The sequence below is a fragment of the Rattus norvegicus genome, chromosome 9 (genome assembly GCF_021556685.1).
Source record: "Rattus norvegicus strain SHRSP/BbbUtx chromosome 9, alternate assembly SHRSP_T2T, whole genome shotgun sequence".
Classification (NCBI taxonomy): domain Eukaryota; kingdom Metazoa; phylum Chordata; class Mammalia; order Rodentia; family Muridae; genus Rattus; species Rattus norvegicus.
In genome coordinates, this window is record NC_141542.1 from 28,514,719 (window position 1) to 28,534,530 (window position 19,812).

Below are 19,812 nucleotides of genomic sequence, written 5' to 3' on the forward strand. Positions count from 1 at the left end.
TTTACAAACTGTATTTTCTGCCCCCTGCCCCCAGGATCAAACTTCTTTAGCTCCCACCTACCTCCTTGGAACTATATACATGAGGGACAAGAATCTGAAAAGGGCCCACATATCCATTTTAAACAAACCCCAGAGATGGGTCTTGTACATAGAACCCTATAAATGCTGCATTTATCCAACAAATTAAGGATGAAGAACTCAGAAACCAAATAAAGAAGTCTACTTTCCAAATCCTTTCCCACTTCTCCAAAGACAGGGTCTCATTTTGTAGCCCTGGTTGGCCTGGAGTTTTCATGTAGAGCAGGTTGGCCTCAAACTCACAGTGATCCGCCTCTGCCTTCTGTCTGAGTGCTGAGATTAAAGCTGTGCTCCGCCATAACTGGCAGTTCTCCAAATTCTTCCACTCAGACCAACACTGCCTAAAATGACAGAATGCTCTCCCTTGCTTTCCAACAGAGAATCTGGTTACTGTAGTAACTAGTCACATGATTACCAAGCACTTGAAAGATGTCTAATGGTATTGCAGGACTGAATGGCTTTTTAAAAAAGATTTGTTTGTTTTATGTGAGTGAGTACACTGTAGCTATCCTCAGACACACCAGAGGAGGGCATCAGATCCCATTACAGTTGTGAGCCACCCCATGTGGGTACTGGGAATTGAACTCAGGATCTCTGGAAGAGTAGTCAATGCTCCTGACTGCTGAGCCATCTCTCCAGCCCAATATTTTATTCTTAAGGTATAAGAGAAAATATAATTTATTATCTAAGAAGGTGTTTAAGGTGGGTATGGTGGTGTATACTTTTGATCCCAGTATTCAGATAGATCTCTGGTCTTTTTGAGGCCAGCTTGATCTGCATAGGATAGCGAAGGCTGCATAGAGAGATTTTTTTTCTAGACAAAACAAAACAAACAAACAAAAACCCAAAACCACTAAAACAACAACAAACCATCCCACAAAAAATAAAGTAAAAGGTTTTACCTGGACATGGTAGCTCACACCTCTAACCCCAGCACCAAGGAGGCTAAGGCAAGAGGATCACAGCAAACTGAAGGCCAACCTGGGCTACATAGTGAGTTATAGGCCAACCTTTGTTGACAGAACAAAGAAAGACCCAGGCAGGCAGGCAGGTGGGCAGGAGAAAAGGCAAAGGCAGGCAGGCAGACAGGCAATGCAAGACTGTAATTACAATGAACCCAGCCTTCTGAACTTTTATATTTATGGCTAAAACAAAAACCTAAAAGTAGGCCAACACTGAGAAGAGTGGATATTGCTAAAGTCAGAAACCCTTGGCTAAAGGGCAGTATGTGTGTGTTGGGGAGGGGAGGGGTGGAGGCTGCTGGCTTCTCTTTGCCTTTATTCCCACTCTCCATGAACAAGGAATGGTCAGAGAGCAAGCTAGGGATACTCATCGTCAGAGCACAGCACTGGAGAGGCTGAGCTACCTGAGAGAGATCCAGAAGTCCTAATTAAAAGTACCCTTTGGGGCTGGAGAGATGGCTCAGCGGTTAAGAGCACCCGACTGCTCTTCCAGAGGTCCTGAGTTCAAATCCCAGCAACCACATGGTGGCTCACAACCATCTGTAAAGAGATCCGATGCCCTCTTCTGGTGTATCTGAAGACAGCTACAGTGTACTTATATATAATAAATGAATAAATAAATCTTTAAAAAAAAAGTATCCTTTGGGGGTTGGGGATTTAGCTCAGTGGTAGAGCGCTTGTCTAGCAAGCAGAAGGCCCTGGGTTCGGTCCCCAGCTCCGAAAAAAAGAAAAAAAAAAAGTATCCTTTGGTGCTCTGACCTGAGAAGTTTGAAAAACCCCATGACATTCCTAGTTGTGTTTTCTCTCTTTCTACCCCAACCCTGACCCCCTAGCCTTGTGGCTGAGGCTGAGATGTAAGTTCTAGTTACTGCTCCCATGCTGTGCCTGCCTGCTGTCACGCTTCCTCACCATGATGGCTATGGACTACGTCTCTAGAACTGTGAGCCAGCCCCAATAAACTCTCTTCTCTGAGTTGCCTGGTCATGGTGCTCTGTCACAGTAGTAGGAAAGCAACTAGGACAGCAACTTAGTGTGACCCTGTCTCATTGGTCAATGATAGAGTGCCTGTCCAGCATGGTTAAGGCCCCTGTTCAATTCCTAGAACCTCAAGAGAAATAACCCCCATCTCTGTGTAGGGAGACGGCAGCTGAGAGCTGGAAACCAGGTTGTATATAAGAATTACATTTGTAAGCTTCATGTTTAGTAGTTTAGTTTGCTGGGTCATGTCTGGAGGTCAAGGGACTTTTGGAAATTGGTTTCTCCTCTTCTACTATGGGATCTGGGGACAGGACTCTGGTGGTCAAGTTTGCATGGCAAAACCTTTATCTGGCCCAAGGTTGTGGGACTTTCGGGGGGCATGTGGTTGGAACTGTATGGCATGTGTATGATATGTGCCTATTTATATGTGTGCATGTTCATGTATGAGATTAACATATGCATGCCCATGGAGATCAACAAACAGCGTTGGTGCCAGCCCTCGCCTTCAACTTTGTTTGAGATAGAATCTCTGTTGTCCACCACTCTGTACCAGCTGGCCCACAACTTCTAGGCTTCCCACCTCACCTCAGAAATCTAACAGTAGAGCTATGTGCTATCACACCTGCCTTTACATGGGTTCTGGGGGTTCAAACTCAGGTTCCTATGTGTACAGGGTAAGTGCTCTACCCACAGACACGTTTCCCCAAATCTTACCTTCTAAGCCATCTTTCTAACTCCAAGGACGTAATTTAAAAATTATATTTATTTACTCAGCTTATGGGAGTCTGTGTGTGCCTGAGTGTGTGGTGGTCAGAGGACAATGTGTAAGAGCAGTTTTCTCTTTTCATCATGCGGGTCCCTCATATCTAACTGAGAGGATCAGGCTTGGTGGCAACTGTATTTTCCTGTCAAGTCATGTCACTAGTCCCTTGAGGGTATAGGCAGATGGCTCAGTCAGTAATGTGCTTGTCACATAAGCAAGAGGACCTGAGTTCAGATCCCCAACACCCATGTAAAAGCTAAGCATTGTGATGCATGTTGGTGGCTCCAGCTGTCAGTAGCCAACTGCTGAAACTGAGTCAGTGAGCTCGTCAGTGAGAAAGCCTGTCTCAGAAAATAAGGTGGAGGGGCTAGGAATTTGATTCAGTGGTTATGAGCGCTAGTTGTTCTAGAATATGCAGGTTCGATTCCCAGCATCTGCGTAGTAGTCCATAACAGTCTATGTAACTCCAGCTCCTGGTGACCCTTTTCTGGCATACATGCAAGCAAATCACCTATACACATAAAATAGTAAGTCTAACGGACATCTTTAGGAAGCCTCATTGGGCCCACTGAGTGTCTGCAATAGAGACTGGAGTGTGTCAGCACTGCCATGCCAGCAGTCGGCTAACCAAAGAGTATTTTGTTTTGAGATGGGGTCTCCTGAACCCAGTCTGGCCTTGAACTGTGATCCTCCTATCTCCCCCACGTAGTGAGATTGCAGGCATGGGTTACTCTCTTGGCCCAAATGTACGGTCGTAGACAAAATTCACTCAAGCTCAAAGCTTAAACTGTTTTCCTGGTGCAGCCCAAGCAGTGGGACTGGAAGTGTCCTTCCTAGTGTCCCCACATGGCTGAAGATGTCTTTCCACACATGGCCATTTGTACAGAAGACACAGCTATACGTTAAGAACTGCTGGCAGAGAAAAGAAGGGGCAATTTCTGTGAACAAAAGCCATGCCTTCTATCTGTCTAGAGTTTTCCAAGTGATCCTGGAATGGATGCCAGTGTGTGTTATTTCAGGGGCGGCTCTGAGACATGGGGACCCTGAGTCCTGTGCACATGGGCTACTCTCAGCATGCCAAAGTGGATCTGCCAGGACAGAGACCCATTGGATTCTGTGTGAATCAGTCAAAGGCCTTAAGCACTTGATTTCAAGAGTAACGACAAATGTCCAAAGAGAGGCAGGCAAGTAAGCAGGACTGTTAAAGCACAGTAAAGGAGAAGGTGACAGACCCTTAGGTACTTTACTAGGGAATAAGCCAGGGCTGCAGATGTAGGTCAGGGCTGCAGATGTAGGTCAGGTGGCACAGCGCTCACCTTCCGTGGATGAAGCCCTGTGTTCTATCCCAGCACTTGGGAGGTAGAAGCTGCAGAGTCAGGGAGGCAAGGCCATCCTTGGCTGCAAAGTGAGTTAGGCCAGCCTGGCTACCTAAGACCAGCCAGAAAGCTAAACAAAAGCAACAATAAGATTTTATAAATCAGCCACATATGGAATCCACTACTCGTTTTTAAAAATGCAGAGAGGAGGTGGCTTTGTGTATAATTAAAAACACAGGACATGGCTGGATGTGGTGACACATGCCTTTAGTCCAAGCACTCAGAGGCAAAGGCAGGCAGATCTTGGTGAGTTCAAGGCCAGCCAGGGATACACACAGAAACCCTGTCTCAAAAAACCAGCAAGGGCTGGAGAGATGGCTCAGCGGTTAAGAGCACTGACTGCTCTTCCTGAGGTCCTGAGTTCAATTCCCAGCAACCACATGGTGGCTCACAACCATCTGTAATGGGATCTGATGCCCTCTTCTGGTGTGTCTGAAGACAACTACAGTGTACTCATCTACATAACATAAATAATAAATCTTTTAAAAAAATCCAAACAAACCAAACAGTATGTGAAAAAAGCAAAGGAGAAGAATATTTATTATTGGTCACAAGTGCCCTCCTGCCTAAGGCCACCCAGACAATGAAGAGGAACCAGGCACACTGTGTTGTCCTGTGTGTATGTGAGTAGGGATGGAGAGAAGTCTATACCTTCTGAGGGAGAAAAACTGTTAATTTTCAAAAGGAGGAGGCAGCATTGAGATTTGGTATTTCAAAGGTCTTAACTCAGGCACAAGGGGAAGGAGACAGCTAAGAGCTGCTCCTACAGAGGACCTAAGTTCAGTTCCCAGCGTCCATGTCAGATGGCTCACAACTGCCTGCAACTCCAGCTGCAGGGATCCAAGGCCTCTGGCTCAGTATACACACTGTACTGGCTGGGTTTGTGTGCAATTCGATACAAACGTCATCAGAGAGGAAGGAGCCTCAGTTGAGGAAATGCCTCCATGAGATCCAGCTGTAAGTTTCTTCATTAGTGATCAATGGGGGCAAGCATGGTTGGGCAGCCCAATGGCGGGTGATGCCATGGTCCTGGGTTCTACAAGGCAGGCTGAGCAAACCATGGGAAGCAAGCCAGTAAGCAGCACTCCTCCGAGAGGCCTCTGTATCAGCTCCTGCTTCCAGGAGCCTGCCCTGTTTAAATTCCTGTCCTGACATCCTTCAATAATTAACATTGGTTTGGAAATATACGTAAACTAAACCCCTTCCTCCCCAACTTAAATTATGTTCATGGTGTTTTGTGGCAGCAATAGGAATCTTAACTAAGACAGACAGGCTGACAACCCACACTCGTGCACACCAACATTTAGGCACTAGCCCAGTGACCAATGTTAAATCTAGAGCAATATAGTTTGCCACACTTTCACTAGGAAACAAAGCATCAAGACAGGCAGTCTAGGGGTTGGGGATTTAGCTCAGTGGTAGAGCGCTTGCCTAGCAAGTGCAAGGCCCTGGGTTCGGTCCCCAGCTCCGAAAAAAAGAAAAAAGAAAAAAGAAAGGAAAAAAAAAAAAAAAAAGACAGGCAGTCTAATGACAGAAACGATGTGGTACCTAAGAAATTCTACTTTCTACTCTCAGTGAAGGAATTGTTCACATACTCCCTTATAGTTAAATCGCTGAACCTAACCAAGACCCTGGTAGACTTGGCTAATGGTGGCTTTGTCTGAGACAGGCTTTATCCTAGTGCCTCTACAGAGCCTAAAGTCCTATGAGAACCAAGAAACAGGTCATGATTTTACCCAGAGAGCTTCATTTAACAAGTTATTCATAGTGAGACCTTAAGCAATTAGAGGATATGTTTTTTAATTGGATTTTTAAAAATTTATATTTCAAATGTTATCCCCTTTCCTGGTTTCCCATTCATAACCCTCATCTCATCCCTTCTCCCCTTCTATGAGGGTGTTCTCCCACCCACCCCTTCCCGCCTCCCTGCCTCCCCGCCCTGACATTCCCTTACACTGGGGGGGGGGGTCCAGCCTTAGCAGGACCAAGGGCTTCTCCTCCCATGAGAATATGTTTAAATTAGAAACATAAAACTGTTATCTTTTCAAAATAAATTTAAAGGTTTTATCCTATACTTTCCACTTTTCTAAAGTCTTTCAAAGTTATTTAATAGCAACACTGAGTTAGGTAGTAAGGGTCCAATTAAGATGCTAAAAGCGAACAGTGCAGTTGAATTACAGGAGCCGAGGTAGCCTCAGCTCGACCTTCAGCCAGGGATGCCACTGACTCCCTGCAGACTGTGCTGTGTGGCTGGAATATAAAGGGTCTTCTTTCAATGAGGCATAGACGGGTGTCAAAGACATGAACTGTGCATGAACTCTCATCCTTGTGTAGGACAGAGCGCAAGCCCAGTGAGCAGGCCCAAGAGGTGAAGACTGGCCTGGCTCTCACACAAAGGACAACACACTCAGGCAGTGTTCTTGTAGTTCACGTCCATGAGCCTCAGCACTGCTGCTCCCGTTTCCAAAAACAAGCAAAAGAAACAAACAAAAAAACCAAAAAACCCCAAACCAAGCAAACCAAAACCCTCAAACAACAAAGCAGCTTTCTGCCTGCTAGCCAGTCCCTGCTAAGACGTCAGAGACTACACAGAGCAAACATGATTTCAGTAGGGAAAGCGACCATGCCAAGCAGCTGCGAATAACTGAGTGCAGGTTCACTCACCACAGCAGAAGTCAGAAAGCAGCGTGGGGGACAGGATACTGCATGAGCAAATGCAGGCAGAAAGAAGAGGTGGAAGGACGAGTTACAGCCTGAGACCCCGCAGAAAAAGGAAGGATGAGGCTAGTGCCGCATTGGCTCTGTGGGTCCTGAACAGTAAGACATGAGAATGTAAAACGTGAGCCTTGCTGACTTCACTTCCCTCACATGTCTGATGTCACCTGTATAGCCTGATTACAAACGTCAATGAGGCATGTTTACAGCAAAAGACAAGGTAGTTACTTCACGGTGACTCCATCCTACTATTTGTTAACACAGAACTGCCTGGTCTAGCCCTCACACGTCCGGCTCCAAGGATCCTCATCTCAGCCTTCTGAGCCTGTGGACTACAGGTATGCACTACTACGCCTAGCTAAATACAAAACGGGATAGCTATGAAAATCAGTAGTTATCCTAAAGGTAAATTTTCATGCATGAAACACATGTTATCCAAATCTGTTGTCCCTATAAATGTATTTTTTTTATTTTTGGTTTTTTGAGACAGGGGAGCCCTGGCTGTCCTGGACTCACTTCATAGACCAGGTTAGCCCGAAACTCAGAGAGATCTGCCTGCCTCTGCCTCCCAAGGACTGGGATTAAAGGTGTATGCCACCACACCTGTTATGAATTTATTGTTATTTTGCTTATTTTAGCTATTATTAATCTGTGCATGCATGATGTGTGGTGCTAGGAACTAATCAGATCAGCAGGCTGCGTGGTGGACACTTCCCTACACAGCCCTTAGTCACCGGTCTTGTTCTCACCGTCCTTATCTGTCCACGCACAGTACTGTGATTCAAACCCAGGCCCCTGCACATCTAACCAGCATGCCACCAGTAGCTCTACTCCCAGGGCTGCTTATTATCTTTAAGTTAATGGTTGCTAACAGCTCACACCCAGACAAATAGCTTGTTTGAACCAACAAACTGCACCAACAGAGATATCCTTCAGTCTATGTATCTTGTAGAATTTAAGCACAGCTAATAAGAACTAAGTTACTTTGGAGGACTACAGATTAGAGCCGTTCTATCTAATGCTGGCAGAAGAAAACAGTAGCTATCATTTCATATCCAGCGGAGCTAACCAGAAGGAGCTAACCAAGGATTGACACAGGCCTGATCTGGGCTTGTTTGCAAAGGTAGAGTGGGGACCAATTAAGTGTGTGGTAGGATTGGGTACTTTTGTGTGGCTGTGATAAACACTTCTGACAAAAGCACCCCGACTGACTAAGGATTGTGTTGTTTTGCTTTGGCTTACAGTTCAAGGACACTGACCCCAGCAGCAGGGAAGTCAGGGCTGTAGGAGCTGGAAGCAGATGGTCACACAGGAAGACAGCGACTCATGCTTCTATTACCTCACTCTCTACTCTCCCCTTCTATAGTCCAGAAGCCCAGCCCAGAAACCTTATCAGGATAACCCTGCACAGGTCTGTCCAGAGGCTTCCGTCCCAGGTAACAACCGAGATTAACCATCATAATATCATTGATCATATTCAAGATTTAAGGAGTCAGGCATGGTGGTCCATACCTTTAATCCCAGTGCTTGGGGGGCTAAGGCAGTGATCTCTATGAGCTTGAGGCCTGCTTGGTACACGAGCAGAAATTTGGAACATTAGTGTGTACTCCCACATGCACACACAAAGCATGGGCACTTTGTGTTTACACACAGCAATGACGTAGAGTACTTCCAGAATACCAGCTTAAGGTTTGTGCAGAATATCTGATCACATTGTGACCCTGAAATTGTGTTGTTTACTGAAACAACCTGTTTCTAGATGTGGTGTGGCTCAGGCCTTAGTACACACCTTTAATCCCAAACAATGAAGGTAAAGTTTGTGGAAGGAAGCACATGTTTAAAAGTGATGTCTAACTGCTCCGGCAGCGGGATTTGGGTGCCAGGCCACCCTGGGGAGGCGCTCGCCAGTGGCCCAGGCTCCACCAGGCGATGAGGCGGCAGACTTTCTACGCTGGGTAATCAAGAGTGAAAGATCTGAAGCGATGCAAGCAGGAAAATGAAATTAAACTAAGCCTGAGGAGCGATGCCACAGGCATGATGGAAGTCGAGTCCTCCTACTCGGACTTCACCTCCTGTGACCGGACAGGCCTTTGGAATGCAGTCCCTGACATCCAGGGTGACTGGGAGGCTGTGAGAGTGTAGAAGCTCTGGAGACCTGGGCGAGCTCGCACTTGAGGGGGCAGAAGGACAGGCAGAGGGAAGTACCCCAGGCAAGGAAGCCAGCAGCCAGCTGGAGAGCAGTGACCGAACGCCTCGTCCTGAGTCTGCCTGTGGTCCTCACAGGCTGAGAGACACCTGCTGTCCCTCCTGCACTGGAGCCCTGGCCAGCCAGGCTGACTGAGAGCCTCATGAGTCCTCCACGGCCCCTGCTCCAGTAAAGTCCTCCACTCACACCACAGGTTCCTCTTCCCCACCTCCCCAGGTGCCCAGGGTGCCCAGGTGCACTTCAAAGGTGCTATTTACTCAGCTGGGCGGGGCTGGAGCCAGGCCCTGCCCCTAGATGAGCAGCTGCCACCTGGACAGGGACGTCCCGCCACCACTTACCCCTCCAGCCAGCTCCCTCCAGCCAGCCGTCTGTTGAGAAGCTCTTCCTAGCCCTTTTTAAAAGCCTCTTTTACATTTTTTAAAAACATAACTTTTTCAGAGAGAGAGGAGAATGGACAATCACTTTTTTCTGGGGTTTTTTTGGGTTTTTGTTGTTTTTTTTTAAAGACATTTTAAGCTCAGTTCTGATGATCTATGCAGCTCTAAGTTCCCTTACAGATCCAGTTTTGGGAAAGGATTGACCCAAAACTATTTGCCCTTTGTACTAAGAGACTGATTCTTAGGCCTAGGAAATAAATGATGGTGATTTGTGAAAAAAAAAATAGTGATGTCAAAGTGACGAATCAGAGAATGACTTGACAGAACAGAATCTGCCCAACTCAGAACAGAGGAAAGGTTAGCTACTTAAGAGCGCAGTGTAGAGGACGCAGTTTAACGCAGCTGTACAGAGATAGGCTGCAGGGAGAGAACAAGCTAGACACAGGTGAAGCTAGAACGAGTCAAAGAGTGAGAAGGAGCCAGATTAGACTGGATTGCCAGAGTTATTGAATCAGTGAGTATGGAGAGGAGTTAGAGCCGGAACAGCGAGTTGAAGCAGCCAGAAGAATTCAGAAGTAACAGGAAAGGGTGAGCTTACTCAGCAGCACATCTCAGAGGCTGAAAACATTCTAGGCCTGGATTAGATTGTACAGAGTCTAGAGGCTTCCAGGACCAGGCCTAGGTTAGCAGATGGGGGCAGTGAGCTTCAGAGACGACCAACAATTACATCAGATGAATAAAGGTACTTTTATAAAGCTTAAACACCTAAGAATGAAGAAAGTTATAGTTTAAACACACCGTGATTCATTTTTAAAAATGCCAAAACACTAAGACCTAGTATTAACCAGATGTCAGACATCTAAGTGACTTCAGAATTCTGAGAACCCTCAGACTGATCAAAGAAAATTTGACTGTCAAGAACTATGACCTAAGCCTGACCACAGTCTAGGGTCTAGAGAGTCTCTGCACTGACTGGTCAGTGTGTTTCCTACAAGGCTGAGGCTCAGTAGGTCTCCCACCTCATAAATACAACAGAGGCACCTGCTGAGAGCACAAAGGGCCGGATGCAAGCGGTCACTAAAACTACCTTCCTAGCAGGGCTCTCTGCACTTACTGCTGTGCAGAGAACCAGAATCGATCTTCCATGGCACTGGCCTTCAGGGACAGAAGGAATGCAGTAACCACCACACTCAAGGATCAGTCTGATGAACAGTCCTATTCCTCACTGCAAATGAGTCTTCACCCTGGTGAGTCCAAACATGTAGGTCTGCTCCCAAGAACACTGCTCATCACATCACGTTCTTACAGACCTCGGGTTCTGAGCTTGCAGTGTTAGGTCCCTGGTGATGACCAAATCAGGATAACGCCACCTGGGAGGGCTCTCAGTCAGAGGCTTGGAGCTAGCAAGATTTTCAGACTAGGCAGCTCTCTTCGTGTAGAACAGACAGATTTGGTCAGGGGCAGATGCTTTTCCATATTATAATACCAATTATCAAATACCACATCCTGAACTGTCCTAGAACTGAAGATAAACATCATTTATTTCCCATGACAAGCTAGTGAGGTACTAACTACATCCACTTTTATTTGACCTATTTATTACATTTTATATTTATGTTTGGGGTGGGGCAAGCATGTGCCTCAGCGCATGTGTGGAAGTCAGAGGCAACTGTAGGAACGCTCTGTCGTTTGGGTTCCAGAGGCGGAGACAGGCTTGGTGGTAGCTGCTGCCTTAAGCTGCTGAGCCATCCTGCTGGGTCTTTAACTCCATTTTAGACATACATAGAAAGAGTAAAGAACTTTCTCCATAGTTACATTGCTGGTGCACAGCAGACTTCAAAACTGGCTTTTAAGAACTTGGTGTGGGGGGGGAGGGGAACACCCATAAGGAAGGGGAGGGGGGAGGGGGATGTTTGCCCGGATACCGGGAAAGGGAATAACACTCGAAATGTATATAAGAAATACTCAAGTTAAAAAAAAAAAAAAAAAAAGAACTTGGTGTGGTGGGTCCCAGAACTTAGGAGGCAGAGGCAAGTGGATCTTTGTGAGTTCAAACCCAGCCTGGTCTACAATATGAGCTCAGGGCTATGTAGGAAGATCCTACCTCAAATAAAAATAAAAACAAATCAAACTGAAAAACCCTGGTTATTAAGAAAATATAATTGAGGACAGAAAAGTTGAAACAGCCAGAGGAATAGGGAGTTTGTTGTGTCTCCTGCAAATGTCAGAAGTCTACCAGAACAACACAGCAGGCACTTGAACCTGTGTGTGTGGGAGGCAGGAGTTCTCAACTCTACACCTAGAACTACAGACAGCTAAGGAACTCTGAGAGCAGGAGAAATAGTCTTCCTTAAGGAAGAGCATGCCAACTGATTATTCAATTCCAAATGGTCAATCCTGGAAACAGATATACAAGTAATATTATACTGAGCATGTTGTACTTATACATTTAGAAAAAATATATTCACACAGGCATATGTACATACAACATAAACATACATATGCATTTATGTAACAATAAGAAGCCATGCATTTATAATTTCAAAAATTAAAGAAATAGTAATATCAATACAACTAAAACATGATTAGGGAAGACGTCTCAGTGGCTAAGAGTACTTGCTGTTCTTCCAGAGGACCCAGGTTTGATACCCAGGACCCCCATGGTGGATGGCTAACAAATGCCTGTAATTCCAGTCCAGGGGAGGGATTTCAGGCCTTCTTCTGGCTTCCTCAAGTGCCAGACATACATGGTACACAGACATACATGCAGGCAAAACACCCATATGCATAAAGGAATTAATAAATTAATAAAAAGCTTAAAAAGAAATGTGATGATTAACTGTCAGAACGTGATGTTAACACAAGCACTCTCTCTGCTCTTCTGGAAACTGACAAAAGCATGTCCTCACCACTGCACCTGCCTGCCATCCCCACACGACACCTGCAGACCTGAGAAGGGAACGGCTCTGTAGCTACTGGACACTTGATGTTAGCAGAATCAGATGGACAATACGCAGTCCAAGTGATCAGCAGCTGTTTTCAACTGGCTTGTCCTTTTCTCATTAATTGATTAGCATTCCTATACATTCTGTACACGAACACTTGCCAGACAGAGGTATTACCACAACTTTTTTCTGTCTTTTGTTTCAAGTGTCTTTTCATACACGAGATTTATAGTTAATGTCCTCACATGATATATCTTATAAAACCACGTTTTACCCACAATGTAATAAAAACCTCCCCTCTTGTTTCTTCTATATCTTACCTAGGCTGTTTACATCTGTCAAGCTTTGGTTTGTGAGTTTCTTCTACTGGCCCACTGGTCTTGCCCTCTCCCATTACTAAGCTGCACTGCTCTGACAAGGACAGAGACAAGTGTGCAAATCTTGCTGGCACAAACCACGCTCTCTCTACCAACTCTTTGTCCAAGTAATTTTGACTACTTTTGTCTCCATAGCAATGAAATTTACGAGCTTATATGATGTTGCCCAAAAATGTTTTCTTGAAAGTTCAACTGCAACCGAGTGTGGTGTCCGCACCTGTAACCCATGCCTAGACAGCTCCGCTTGGTCTGCACCAAAGGGGATGGGAGGGAAGGGAAGGGGGGGAGGAGAGAGGAGGACCTGGGAGAGGAAAGGGGGGGAGGAGAGAGGAGGACCTGGGAGAGGAAAGGGGGGGAGGAGAGAGGAGTGCCTGGGAGAGGAAAGGGGGGGAGGAGAGAGGAGTGCCTGGGAGAGGAAAGGGGGGGAGGAGAGAGGAGGACCTGGGAGAGGAAAGGGGGGGAGGAGAGAGGAGTGCCTGGGAGAGGAAAGGGGGGGAGGAGAGAGGAGTGCCTGGGAGAGGAAAGGGGGGGAGGAGAGAGGAGGACCTGGGAGAGGAAGGGGGGGAGGAGAGAGGAGGACCTGGGAGAGGAAAGGGGGGGGAGGAGAGAGGAGGACCCGGGAGGCCTCTGCTGACAAGGCACTTTCTGTTCAAGCCTGCTCGTAACCCTAGGCCTGCAGAGGCAAGCTGACCAGTAAGTGTAGTCACTTTGCTTCAGTGACAGACCCTGTCTCGTAAACTGGACAGTGATTAAGGAAACCATCCAGCATCAACTTCAGCTGTCCTCTGGCCTCCACATGTACATGTACACATATACACATACACATGAGTGCACTCATGTGAGTGTGTGCATGCACACACAGACACGCACGAGTAAACAAAAAACAGAAAGAGATAGCTAAGCAGTTAAGAGCAGGCACTACTCTTGCAGATCTAGTTTGATTCTTAACACATAGTTCAAGGGGGTCACAACTACATGTTAACTCTAGCTCTAGGTGACCCAACCCCTTCTTGCCTCTAAAAGCACTTGCACTCACATGTACACACACCTCCATACGGACACATACACATAATTAAGAGAAAAGAAAGGCAGTAGTAGTATAGTAAAGGTGCACGCCTTTAATCCCAGCACTTGGGAGGCGGAGGCAGGAGGATCTGTGAGTTCAAGGCCAGCCTCATGTACAGATGGAGTTACAGGACAGCCAGGGCTGTATGAGACCCTATCTCAACTACCTCCTATCAAACAAAAGAGAGAAAAGGACAGGGAGGGGAAAATAACAGCAGAAATGGGGAGAGGATTCCTAAGAGAAGTGACCTAAGGCTGCTCCTGAGTAAGGGAACATTGTCGGCTTGGCTTGCCCTAAGTTCAGCGGAGTCTCCGCCCACTGCCCCAGGCAATCCTTAGGCTGTAGGACACAGCTTGCTATGGAGCTGCTGTGCTTTACACTATCAGACATTTCACAGACAGGGAAGGGAGGGACTGATGGATGGATGGATGGATGGATGGATGGATGGATGAGTGGACGGGAGGCCCACTTAGCATGCAAGGGAGGCCCTCGTCAACTGAGAAGAGTTACCATTACCATCACCATTCAGGATTCTGGAAGGCATGCACACCATGAAAGACACTTGAATGCAATTTAGGGTGGCCGGCTTCCTGGAGAGACACTGGGAAGCACTGAGTGCAAATACAACTGTTGTTTAAGAACCAGAGCGTGACGTTGGCCTGAGGACAGCCGGCCAAGCCAGCTCTAGACTGTGTCATGCCAGGATGAGTTCCTCCAGCATTGCCTTCATGAAGAAGGTGGTTGGTTGGAGCATAGGCTCAGCACATGAAGGCTGCGCACTTGAAAGAGTGGTGTCTGCAGAATGTTCAGTATGACCCTCTGCTGATGGGGACAGGTGAACTCCACAGACCCCAGAACGTCTGTCCCTTTCGTTAAAGTTTTAAAGTTTACTTATTTTATGTGTGTAAGGATTTTGTCTGCATATATATATGTGCGTCATGTGCACGCAAGCTTGTGGACGCCAGAAGAGGGTGTTGGATCCCCTAGGACTGGAGTTACAGGCTTGTGAGCTATCATGTGGGTGTTGGGAACCAGCACCTGAGCCGTCTCTGCAGCCCTCACTGCTTTTCTAGTCGCATCTTTCGGGTACTTCTTGAAACACTTCTTAGGAACCAGTGACTACTGAAGGAACTAAACGTGAACCATTTAACATGTGCCGTCTATACACTATTTTGCCTGCCAGTCTTTTTAACATTAACCTCTCCCAATTTTCATGAATTTCTATTTCACAAGGTTGTAATTATTTTACTTACATTTATTGTAGCATATAGTAAAATAGAACGTTTGGCCTTGGGTTTGTTTGCTTTGTTTAAAAAAAAGAATCAGAGGGCGAGCTAAGGAAGGGTGCAGGAAGTACAAGAAGCTCTGTGCAGCAACACTTCTGAGTGGGTAAAAAGGGACTGGCCACGGGCAAGCAGAGGGCCTGCCGGAAGCTGAGCAGACTTTTTTTTGTTTTTGGTTTTTTTTTTTTTTTGGCTCTTAGGGGACACTAAAAGTCTTTATAAGACAGCATTGGAGGCCTGGAAACAAGGCATGTTAAACATGGAGTCTGTCCTATTTAAAGCTAACTGAAATGCCCCTTTCTATGCACAATGCTTCCATCAGCTCAGGACCGAGGACTCTGCCTCACCCATCTTTAAGAGTTTCCAGCCAGGGGTTGGGGATTTAGCTCAGTGGTAGAGCGCTTGCCTAGCGAGCACAAGGCCCTGGGTTCGGTCCCCAGCTCTGGGGGAAAAAAAAAAAAGTTTCCAGCCAACACCCTCCTCCATAAAAAGTTGCTTCTAAGGACAGACCGACTTGTTCCACTAGGTCCAGGGCGCACATGCTTATTATGTCCTAGGCTGAGCTGAGCTCCTACTGTACAGACCGGCTGCTTGTTCACTAGTCCACCGAACACGGGCACTTCCCATCTGTAAACACATCTTCTCTCATCGGAAGGCAACTGTCATCTCCTCTTGTCTCCAAGGCCATGCAAATTCCCTTGAATATGAAAGGCAGCCAAGTGTGGAGGTACATGCTTATAATCTTGTCGGGGTCAGAGGACAACTTGTGACGGTCACTTCTCCTTCTGCCATGTGGCTGCAGGCACCAGAATCAGGCCATCAGCCAGGCACACGAGCCTTTCCCTGCCGAGGCACCTTGCCAGCCATGCTGGCTGTCATGTGGCTGCGAAGGCTCCAAACTCAGGGCCTCAGGCTCACACAGGTGGACTGAGCCACCTCGGAGCTGCCAAGAACGGTTTTTAAAAAGATATTTATGCGTGTGTGTGTGTGTGTGTGTGTGTGTGTGTGTGTGTGTGTGTGTGAATGCCTGCATTTATGTATATGTACCACATGTGAAGTTTTTAAACATTTCTGTTTTGAAATTTTTATTATTTATTTCTACCTTCATATTATGTATCTGAGTCTCTGCCATGTATGTGTGGGTACCCAGAGCCAGAGAGGGTAAGGACTCTATAAATGGAGTTACAGGCAGTTGTGTGCACCCCCTCATGTGGGTGCTAGGAACTGAACTTGGTCCTCTAGAAGAGTAGAAAGTGCACTTTTTTTTTTAAGATTTATTTATTTATTTATTTATTTATTTATTTATTAATTATATATAAGCACACTGTAGCTGTCTTCAGATACACCAGAAGAGGGCATCGGATCTCTTTACAGATGGTTGTGAGCCACCATGTGGTTGCTGGGAATTGAACTCATGACCTCTGGAAGAGCAGTCGGGAGCTCTTAACCGCTGAGCCATCTCTCCAGCCCCCAGAAAGTGCTCTTAACTACTAAGTCATCTCTCCAGTTGTGTCTAAGAATTTTGAAGCAGGAGTCCCAGAAGCACATTTGCAGCAGTGTCCACAGTAGTAGTATGTATCGCTTTACTGACGAGAAGGAAGAGCCACCAAGATGCCGACGCATGGGTTACATGCAATGGGGTGTTATTCACCCTTAAAAGAAGGACTCTGAGCTAGGCATGGTGGCACACAATTTTAATCCCTGCACAGGCAGAGGCAGACTATCTCTGTGAGTTTGAGGGCAGCTCTCTGAAGAGAACGAAATGTTTAAATACATAAGACCTGTGACCAGGGCTGGGGAAGATCCCTCAGTCAGTAGAGTGCTTGCTGTACACGTTTGATTCCCAAACACACTTGTTATCCCAGCACTTCAGAGGAAGAGACAAGAGGACCCCTAGGGCTCACAGTCAGCCAGGCCTGCTTAGCGAGCTCCACGCAGCGAGACACGATCCCAAAAACAGCACAGCGCCTGAAGACTACAGATGGACCTCACCCATGCAACACCCTTGCCTGTGACCTCTGAGCTTATTTTATCTGAAAAATGAGAAAACGAATGGACAGGATCCTGCTATCACTTCAGAGTTCATGTGGTCCAAGGTTATTTGTCCTGACTCCAATGGAAGCGAGTGGACAAATCCAGATGAGTGAGGTAACCACGGCCTTCAGAACAACAATTTAACTGACCAGGTTGAATCTTACCCAGTCTGATCTTGGGAAACACTGGTTCTTTAGAAAGAGATTTTATCTCCAACATTCTTAATGTTAAAGTGTTTTGTTTTCATGGTGAAGACAGTGGACTGTAGTTTCCAGTGTGTGTTTTTGTGTGTGCGAGCGTGGCATGAGTTTCGTGCACTTGAAAGATCCATGAAGCCATAGGTCAAAGCACCTGAGAACAGTCCTGGCAGACATACTTGTCATTACTTTGACATGGTGGACGTGACCGCTGGACCACACAGCCACTATTACTTTGTTCTGTGTGTGGATAAACAAGGGTATTTATTATAGCTCAGGTTTTTATTACATTAAATATAAAATTGCTTCTTGACTCAAAAGAATAACAAAGCCAGGTTGGTGAGGTTGCTCAGGGGTAAAGGCTTGCTGACAAACTGAAATTCCCAAGTTTGAGCCCTGGGAGTCACGAGGACAGAGGAAAGAGTCTGTTATCCTCTGACCCCCCCATGAATCTGTACACACCTCCACAAACAAAATAAATGTCAAAAAAAAAAAAAAAAAAAAAAAAAGCTGGGCATGGTGACTCATGCCTTTAATTCCAGCGCTCAGCAGGCAGAGGCAGGCAGATTTCGAGGCTAGCCTGTTTTACACGGTGAGTTCTAGGACAGCCAGAATTCCAGAGTTCCCTAGTGAGACCCTGTCTTGAAAAGAAAAAACAAAGGGCGGGGTGGGAGGGGGGTGGCAGCAAGCTTAAGGAACTGTCAGCCTTTGGTTCTCAGAGTCTAGAGCAGTTCTCTAGAGTGCCTCCCATGTGAGCTGACGCTTTCTTTTGTATACTATTATTTCCTCACTAAAAGTACTTTTTTTTTCTGTCCATACAACAATAAAATGATAATATTTTAATCGTCACCAACAGGCACCAACCAGCACAGCTCTTAGGTCAAGCCAAGCTAGAGGGTCTGGGAGTCAATCTCTTTCCTGTTAGCTTGTGTGACTGACAAGCGGTGTCTTGAGCGAGACCTCGGTGTCTTCAGGAAACAAGACAGTTCTGTTAGTGTGCATGGAATCATGCACTGTTAGTGAGTTAACAGGTAAGAGCTGCTTCCAGCGATGCCTGGCATCAACAGTGCTCAAACTCCTTCAGCTCAGAAGTCACTGAACCAACCTAGCCTGACTAACAGGCTCCTGCTAAGGTCCTTCTGGCAGACACCCACAGACGCCCCTTCCTCCTGGCCAAATGATACAGGTAACAGACAAAGTATGTCTGGGATATGACTACTCTGGGTTGTGGCTAGTTCTCTTTGAATGGAAGCCAACCACAGTTCCACACAGCCTGCCATGCCATTGAGGTAAGGCTTTCACTGCTTGCACGACCGGAGGCCTGAGGTCTGCAGCACTGAACTGGCAATGCCTTTCTCAAAGTCTCACTTTGCATGACCAAGTAACTGCTTGGCAAACAGGGGAAAGATCAAGCAGGATTTGCCCAAGGAAGGCTTAGAAGAGACACTGAAATGTAACCTCAAACACTGCAGCTCTAGTGGGGACAGAATCACAGTAGCAGACTCATCTAGGGGGCCTACTGAGTATCTGGAGTCTTTCTTTCTGAACAAAATGGCAGGTTCGAGCTGTGCCAAGTGAGGAATGTGGGACAGAGGCTGTAAACCATGGCTGGACTGTGTGGCTCGTGGGGGTCTGCGGGCTCCACAGCAGTTGCTGGTCAGTGACTGTCGTCTTTACCTGCAGAGGATCGGATGTGACTCTCCACATGTGCGTTCCCCAGCTTGGTCTTATTGCTAAGTGGAGAGGTGGCCACAAGCATTTACCACCTAACCAGCCCCCTTCCTGCTTCATTTGTTTTTACTTTTTTGGTGACTCAGTGAGTTTCATTAGGGTTGTTTGTAGGGAATAAGGGAATTTATTTGACTGTACCACTAAATAAAATGTACCTCCCACCCATTAGAGTTTTAAATTTTTTTATTATATTGCTTTAACTTTTAAAATAGATTTTCTTTACATTTAATTTATAAATGGATGTTTTGCATGCATGAATGCTATATACCTGTTGACCCCCCTGGAACTGGGATTACAGATGGCTGTGAGCACCAAATGGGTGCTGGGGGATTGAGTCCGGGTTCTTTACAACAGCAGCAAGTGATGAGCTACCTCTCCAGCCCTACTACATTGTCTTTTGAGAATTTTTTTTTCTTTTTTTTTCTTTTTTTCGGAGCTGGGGACCGAACCCAAGGCCTTGTGCTTGTTAGGCAAGTGCTCTACCACTGAGCTAAATCCCCAACCCCTTGAGAATTTTTTTTTTAATTGCTCCTGTAGGGTTCTAATAATGGGCAAGACAGAGTAAGCATATTCCTCACAGCCTCTCACATGGAGTGCAGCAGATCTGCTCAGAAGGCACAGAGTAGCAACCTGAGGGTTTGGAGAGAGCAGGGTTTGAAGTCCCAGCCAAGTCAGTGGTGTGGACTCAAGGCAGCCAACACCAGAAGTGCACCAGGCTCAGTCA

At 46.4% G+C, this 19,812-nt stretch overlaps 1 protein-coding gene and 1 pseudogene across 7 annotated transcripts in view; one reads left to right on the plus strand and one right to left on the minus strand.

Annotated features, from left to right (window-relative positions):
• The window catches only part of Usp49 (ubiquitin specific peptidase 49), a 60,289-nt gene that overhangs the window by 17,222 nt on the left and 23,255 nt on the right, over positions 1 to 19,812 (minus strand). The window contains exon 1 of one of the 7 annotated variants that reach the window (XM_087565776.1): positions 981 to 1,049. The gene's annotated coding sequence lies outside the window, so the exon portion shown is untranslated. 7 annotated transcript variants of the gene reach the window in all.
• LOC134480551 (cAMP-dependent protein kinase inhibitor gamma-like) lies at positions 8,907 to 9,213 on the plus strand (annotated as a pseudogene).